This window comes from Puma concolor, chromosome A1 (genome assembly GCF_028749965.1).
Source record: "Puma concolor isolate L17-30 chromosome A1, mPumCon1.1.hap2, whole genome shotgun sequence".
NCBI classification, from domain to species: Eukaryota; Metazoa; Chordata; class Mammalia; order Carnivora; family Felidae; genus Puma; species Puma concolor.
In genome coordinates, this window is record NC_141667.1 from 60,667,720 (window position 1) to 60,674,724 (window position 7,005).

Below are 7,005 nucleotides of genomic sequence, written 5' to 3' on the forward strand. Positions count from 1 at the left end.
TTGTAAACATAAGATTACCTTTTTAAATATGAATAACTAATACTTCTCATACATTTCTCATTATTATGCTTTTGGGCTATCTTGCTTAGTTGGACATTTCATAACCAAAAGACTTTAAGAATTACTGCAATTATATACCCTTTTTAATATTTTCTATTTTTGGAAAATTAATAAGACAACATGTTTTGTTTTGCATGAAATAGATAAACCTGTCCATGACATGATAAAATATCAGGAAAACGTGAGTTTTAAAACTTTAAGTTAATCAAGGGTGGATCTTCCTTTAAAATAATTTCATACAAGTCTCTATTTACATAAAAGTGAACATTTCCTTTGGCCAAAAATGCTTTGCTTTACAGGCCCTCCCAGAGGGTTATTTTTTACACCAGGTTCTTGAGTATAATTTAAAATTCCTGAATTAAAGAAATTACATCAATATGTAAATTCTCAATGAAGAAAAACTGATTCAAGTGAGGGACACATATTATCATAAGTGAACAAAGTGATTAAAATTTCAAAGGTTATCAAATATCCTAAACTACACATTTGGCATACCATCTCTGAGACATTTAATTTGTTTCACAGTTAATACATTTTCTGCATATTTGATTCAGAATTAAGAATACAAGTTACTTAGTTCTCTCCATTTACAGAGTCCTCATTTAAATTAATGAATTTCATTTTTCATTCATTAAGGAAACTTGACTTTAGCACCTAGCTCTCCCATGCACTATGACCCTTGCCAAGAGAAACCACAGTGAGTAAAACATATAAAGGCCTTTCTAGCCTCAAATAGCTTACAATTTAGTGAGGCAGGCAGACATAAATGACACAAATTACTGTAAACTGTTGTAAGTGTTCCAAAAGGATAAGCCCAGGGTGCTATAAAACTGTACATAAATGACATGCTCTAGGATAAGGACTCAGAAAAGGGGAACTCTTTTCTGTCCCAGAGGGAGTAACATCTTAGCTGAGACAATGCTCTTAATAATAGCTGACATTACTGACATCATGCTAAATGTTTAAAAAGTATTAAACTACACAATGACCTATTGAATTAGCTCCTTTGATTATTTCATTTTGTACTTGAAGAAACTGAGTCTTAGAAAGGCTAAGAAGTTTGTTAAAGGTAACACTGCTACGGAGAAACACAGCCTCCAAATGAACCCAGATGTTGACTCTAGAACATGTACTGTATTCTGAACCATGAGTCATAGGGTCTCTACAGCTGTGGAGAGTCTGTGCCAATCTACAATAACAAAATACTTAAACAACAGAGAATTTATTTCTCACAGTTCTGGAGGCTGAGAAGTCTAAGATCAAGGTGCTGGCCCATTCCTTGGTGAGGGCTCTCTTCCTGATTTGTAGATGCCACCTTCTTTCATGGCCTTTCTTCTGTGGGACATGGGGGAGAGAAAGAGAGACAAAGAGAGAGAGAGAGAGAGAGAGAGAGAGAGAGAGAGAGAGAAAGAGAGAGAGAGAGAAAGAGAGAGAGAAAGATCTCCATGATCTTTCTCTTGTTATAAGGACACTAACCTTATCAGATTAGGGTTCCACGCTCATGACATTATCCAACTACAATTACCTCCGAAAGCCTATCTCCAAATACAGTCACAGTGGAGGTTGGGGCTTCAACATATGAATTTTAGGGGAAAAATTTCAGTCTGTAGAATAGAATAAACTAAATAATAGGAAGAGAAGAGTGTTCCAGATGAAGAATAACTATGACCTCACATAACTTAAGAATATAGTTTCATAACAAATACATGTGTTCGCTTAATTTTCTAGCTGAAACTAGCAAGGTAACCATCTCTCCCAACAGAATCTAATTTTTGTAGCAGAAAGACGCTCTTTCAAATAAAATATTTGTAAAGACTGTCACCTAGTGGCAACACGCAGGAGGTAGTTCATGGGCAAGGATTATCGAACAGGTGTACTCAGCTGCTTACTTGGGGATGCCGACTCATCCATTTCTCCTTTTCCTGCGTACACTCCCAAGTTGTTTTTTTCTAGGAATAAAATATATGAAACTAAGTGTTACAACATCAAGACAATCTCCACTTCTTTCCACCAAATTCATGTGCGCGTGCACACACACACACACACACACACACACACACACACACACACAGAAAAGCAGTGTGACAGTTTCAAGCTCTCAGAGAAAGAACAAGACCCTAGGTTTTATCCTGTCTCACTCTGAATCAGACCAAATAAATTAGGGCCAAGAGAACAGTAATTAATATAAATCATAACTAGTGAATATGTTCTATTTTGCGGTGCAGATTTGGGTCACTATACTGGATAAAGAGCCTCAACTAGTTGGGATGCTGACAGAAAATAAAAGAAATATGTAATGGGCACTGAAAGACAGGATATCATAAATAGCAACTACAGTCTTGTGAATAGGTGCAAAAATTAAAACTGGTATTTTTAATTTACATATATATCTTTAACTAGACTGGGAACTATTCTGGGCAAGTAAAAACTATAGCTGATATGACCCTTCAGTCTTAATTCTAACTGTCTTGGGTGCTAAAATCACCTGAAGTTAGCTTAACAGAGGCATAATGGTAACATGAAGTGGTGCCAAGAAGGGGATTACATACAAGCTATTTTGGGTCCTTATTTTACTCTACTATACACTAGGCCCCTTCATTTAGGATAAGTCTCCCTTCAACCAATGCATTTTTCTCAGAGAAGCCATCTTAGATCCTATCTCTGGATGTTAGCAACTTGCAGTTTTGGCCTCATAGCATCCTAAATGTAAAGTGGGAACATGACAAGTTAATTAGTTCACTCAAGCTCAGACTTAAGTATTATTGAGTGTATTGGTTAAAACCCTTCATGTTACAAGTAACAGAAAACAAAAATTAAGACACTTGAGCAAAGACTAAATAGTTCATGGATATCTCTAGCTTGATGTAAGGCACAAACAAAATTACCTGGACTCTTTTTCAACTTCTCTAATTATTAGCTCTGCTTCTGAGTTTATTCCGAACAGACTTAAGCTTCATAGAACTAGGATAGCAGCTGGCAGCTCTGGGCTACAAAGTTGAGGTACAAAGTGGGTTAACAAAATCCATTTTCCAGAAGTCTCAGTGGATATTCCATTCTGTTTCACTGACTTGGATTCAGTTGCATGCCCATCTTTGAACAAATTACTATAACCAAAGTGATGGGCTACCTTACAACTGAAGGGTAGTATCAATTTTAAACAACCCACATGGTTGAAAATGGAGAGAAAGATGAATTATTAAAGAATGATTGGAATGCTTCAGACAAGAAAAAGAGTATGGAATTGGTTCTGGGAAGTTAACCAATAAATGTCAACAATGGCAGGATGATGCACCTTTGCTCCAAGTGAGGACTATAACTTTTTAGGAGGAAAAGGAGTATAGCAATAGAGCTCATCAAAAATTGAAGCTGGATACACATAGCAGAGCCAAGGAAGACTGCCACTATCATTATTATTACTATTAAAGAGTCAAATCCACCTGCCTGGTACAGTCATTCATGTAGATATCTAATTAACGCAGTAACTGTGATGGTTAAATTTCCTGGTCACTTTTAAAATGGTTCTTTTGTTGTTGTTTGTTGTCATTGCTATAGTATCTTACTCTTCTCCTGTTCTGTGGATTAGGACAATCACCAAAGTCCTACACACAGCCCTCTCTTCTCTCTCTTAGACTTTTTCTTGATCTCAGCCATTCTCTGGGTTTCAATCACCACAACCTTGAATGTAACTTCCAAAACTTCGTTTCTTGGCCCATCCTATGAATTATGGAGCTTTGTAAATTATCCAGTTTCTATTTGCAAACTCTGTGTCATACAGCCTTGGTATTGTTTTTGTTTGTCTAGTGCTCCAAACTAGCTGAGAACTTTACTTAATAATATAAATGAATAAGAAAGTCTAAACCATACTCTCAGTAAGAGTTCATTTTGGTAAATGCCTCTTTCACTAAGTTCTAAATTCCTTGAGGACAAAGACTATTCCCTTATAATACCAAAAGCAAATTTAGTCATTCAGTTAGTTCATGTCAAAATACACACAGCTTTCAGTACGATGCAACACTCTTTCAACACCATTTCTGGTAAACAATCCTCTTATCTCCACTGGAACAGTCATAGTGAAGGAATGATGGCCAGTTCACAATAGCAGTCTCTTCTAGTTTTGAACAGCTATAATATTAAAAATTGTATTGGGAAGGAGGGTTGTTCTTTCCCATCATTTAAATTCCCTGCCTATGCTTGGTGAATCCAAAACCTGTGAGAGGAAGCAAAATCTCATCTCATATTATGTAAACTGAAAATGACAGATAATATGCTTTTTTTTTTTCTGACCCATGGCATTTAGTGCATGGTCTGTGGACCTCATCTGGGTATGTGCATCTGTATCTAGAACTATGAATCTTAATCAAGTTTTCCAAACAAGCAGGGACCATCTAGAATTATTTCAATTGTGACATCTAGTGTCCAATGGTGGTAGTGGTAACAACTTATCCAGACTGTTCCTAACGAATGACCATAATTATGAAATAGCTAACTTCTATGATTTTGCTAATGTCCCCTCCCCTTGAATGCACTTCCCCTTAGCTCAGCCATCCTTCATGGCCCTGCTCAGGCATCACCTGCACTGTGACACATTAAAGGAGCACCCACACAAAATTGACCTCTCCCTTCACACAACTCTTTTAGTATAAGGTATGTACTATTCACATGGCATTTATATATAGCCCTGTAGTCATTTATGTTTTATTTTTTAGTCCCCTACTGTATTCTGAACATCTTTCAGACAGAGATAGGGATTATCACATCTCTGAATTCCTTCCACTATGCTTAACACATTGTGGCCACTCAGTTAATAGTTTAAAATATTAAAACCTAGATTTGGAATAAACATTAGTGAAATGTAGGTCTACCTTCTCATGTAACAAAAAAAAAAAATGAAGTTCAGATCATGGTTGACCTAGGCTAGAATGTTGTCTTACTTATGGAGTTGGGTTGAGAAATCTTTGTTAAATGATAGGGAAAATGGAATTTCATTTGCTCAAGAACACGGGAGTGATGACAAATGAACAAGCACCAGGCTCATTCAGACCCAAAGTACATCTGCTAGGCAACTGGAAGGTATCAGTTGTTGCCAGTCTTCAAACCTATGTCAACCCTTCATTGTCTGGCCTCACTCAGAACTAGAGGTCCACAGGATACAAAAATGCTGATTCAAAGGGGGCACATGCACCCCAATGTTTACAGCAGCATTAGCAACAATAGCCAAATTACAGATAGAGCCCAAAAGCCCATCAAATGATGGATGGATAAAGAAGATGTGTGTGTGTGTATACATACATATATATATATATATGTATACACACACATACATACATATATACATATATATGTATGTATATATAATGGAATACTATTCAGCGATCAAAAACAATGAAATCTTGCCAAGTGCAACAACATGAATGGAACTAGAGGGTATGCTGCTAAGCGAGGTAAGTCAGAGAAAAATAGCTTATGATTTCACTCATGTGTGGAATTTGAGAAACATAACATAACACAGGGGAAGGGAAGGAAAAATAACATAAAAACAGAGAGGGAGGCAAACCATAAAAGACTCGTAAATACAGAGAACAACCTGAGGGCTGCTGGAGGGGAGTTGAGTGGGGGGTATGGGTTAAATGGGTGATGGGCATTAAGGAGGGCACCTTTTGGAATGAACACTGGGTGTCACATGTAAGAGATGAATGAATCACTGAGCTCTACTCCTGAAGCCAAGACTACACTGTATGTTAACTAACTTGAATTTAAATAAATAAATTTAAAAAAAGAACTAGAAGTCCACAAAAGAAACTGAAAAGAGGAAAGCAAGGAGGGTGTAGCACCCTAAGACCTAAAGCCAGACTCAATAAGACTGATCACCTCTGCCATAATACAAGAGAAATGAGGACTAAGTAATAAATTTTGAAAGACAGAACTCACTGGTGACATTGAGAACAGCCATTTTTACTGGACTTGTGGGGACCCAAACCTTAAGTGGGAAAAAAATCTAAGAATAAAAGGAAAGATAATGAAGATAGTCAATATCAATTTTTTTCCCAGGAATTTTGTGATCAAGGGAAGCAAATAGCTGGCTGGAGTCAAGGAAGATTAGAATTATTTTTTGAGATGTAAGTCCTTACAGCATGCTTATTTGCTGCTAAGATCCACCAGGGAAGAAAAACACTGATGATGAAAAAGAGAGGAGCTATGGCCAAGGGCTCAAGTAGGCAAGAAAGATGATCTCAAAGCACATGACCTTTAGAACAATTACTAGGACTCAGAATTGCTCAGTATATTCTGGCTATTGTTAGTTCTGATTGCTTAAATTTTTGAATTATGAATAGACATCAGGCTTACAAAACATAAATTCGTTATTTAAACACATACGCAAGAGCTTGGCCTCTAGCAGCAGACTGCATTAGTTCAAATTCTAGCTCTTCCATTTGACCAATATACCTTTCTTCTTGGGGCTGTTTTCTTTAGTAAAAAGAGAGGGTACTACCTACCTCCTAAGGCTGTTTGTGGACTTAACTGATATAATCCGCAAAGAATTTAACACTGTACTGAAAAATGTCAATGCCATTATAATGATACCTGTCATCCTGTTCTATAACAGTAACTGTGCTTCTGTCCTTTGATGAGTTTAGGCACTGTCACACTGATTCAGACTCCTGGAACCCTGGGGAGATATGTGAGGGCATGGCCCTCGGAGCGCAAGCCGGCCAGTCCGCGGTAGGAAGCAAGAGGCTTCTGCACACCACAGATTTTCCCACTGTCTCGCCTTTTAGTGACACTGTCTCTCCCGAAGGTAATGGTGAATAAACAAACAATATGGCAATTCAAAGTGGACGCCGGAAGACACGCAGAACACCTCTGAGTAAAGCCGATCAGCTAAAGAACTACGTCTGCGCCTGCGCAAAGCCCCAGTCTGGCCACGTGCATGTGCGCAGTCGCAGT

The 7,005-nt window shown here is 37.6% G+C and overlaps 1 long non-coding RNA gene across 1 annotated transcript; it reads right to left on the reverse strand.

The window, feature by feature from the left end:
* Window positions 1-1,247: 1,247 nt before the first annotated feature.
* On the reverse strand, window positions 1,248-6,968 carry LOC147584183 (uncharacterized). Its single transcript, XR_015253472.1, has 3 exons — window positions 6,643-6,968; window positions 1,950-2,009; window positions 1,248-1,395 (listed from the first exon to the last, which is right to left on the reverse strand). It is a non-coding gene; the product is annotated as an uncharacterized LOC147584183 (long non-coding RNA).
* Between the last annotated feature and the right edge of the window lie 37 nt (window positions 6,969-7,005).